The following is a 1,161-nucleotide window of genomic DNA, read 5'->3' as shown; positions in this document are numbered from 1 at the left end:
GCTGAGCTGGACCCAAGGGAARAAATAATAAATATRTATTTTTTAAACTTAGCTAGTCTAGCCTGCTTCATGAACAGYTAGTTAACTAACCAATAAAATACAATGGGTGGTCCGCCCAGTTCTAACTAGGGTACTTAGACAAAGTTTTCCTTCGGGTAATGTATGCCCATGGGCGACTTGGCTTGGTATCCCCTTTTCCCACCAACAAACAAACAGTCATACACCACAACAATACGTACTCACATAATAACGGACAAATGTGACATGTAGGCACAAAAACAAAAGAGAGATAGCTTCAGAAACAACTGATTWGGTTTCTTTTAAACCAAGGGAAAGGGGATGTGATTGGGTAAGGGAAAAGGAGCAGTTGTGTCTTCAGATTGGCGACTGATTGGCGACTGATGACTGCCACCTGTGACTAGGGCAGAAGAAGAGAAAACAAATACACACAGGATACCTGTATCCGTAACAATAACTATCCACAAATATTGACCAAGAAGATCGCCATTTCCCCATTCAATATAATGGGAAATCCTGTTAATGGGAGATCCTGTTWTCTGGAAACAATGCCTGCAGTTCTGCGGTCGGCCTTCAACTTGAATTCGTCAATGTGAGGGGGCAGATGTTCACCCTTGGTCAGTCCCCAAAACAGTGGAAAGAGTGCCTGTGACATTATTTTGGCTTTTGGACCTTAATAAGGCGACACTCCATCTTAACTCCTCCTCCACATTTACTGGATTGGTTGAACAGTGCAGAGGAGAACCTCCCCCAACAGTGTTTGTCTTCTCGTCAAGACCAGTATGTTTTAGGCTAGGAGATCTAGTTTCAGGCGTTTCTTTTACGCCTGCTACTTTAGGTTACCCATGAAATGACACCATATATATTATAGATTCTACAAACCCCTACTCCCAATCCCACTTTTACATTTACAAGAATTGTTGTTTCACTATAAGCCCAATATTGTCAACATACCAGTCTGAACATTGTATTTTTCAATAGTGGTCTGAAAATAATGTTTTTCGATAAATTCCTTATAAGCACAATAAAAATCAACATTTATTAAAATGTTATATTCTTTGATTATTCACCTTGCACTGTTCTGAAGTGCCGACTTTTATTTTGAAGGTTTCCTCATTACGATTAAAATAACGTGACGTCATC

This window comes from Salvelinus sp. IW2-2015, unplaced genomic scaffold (genome assembly GCF_002910315.2).
Source record: "Salvelinus sp. IW2-2015 unplaced genomic scaffold, ASM291031v2 Un_scaffold1454, whole genome shotgun sequence".
NCBI classification, from domain to species: domain Eukaryota; kingdom Metazoa; phylum Chordata; class Actinopteri; order Salmoniformes; family Salmonidae; genus Salvelinus; species Salvelinus sp. IW2-2015.
The sequence above is the reverse complement of the archived record's forward strand: the minus strand, read 5'-3'. Positions refer to the sequence as shown.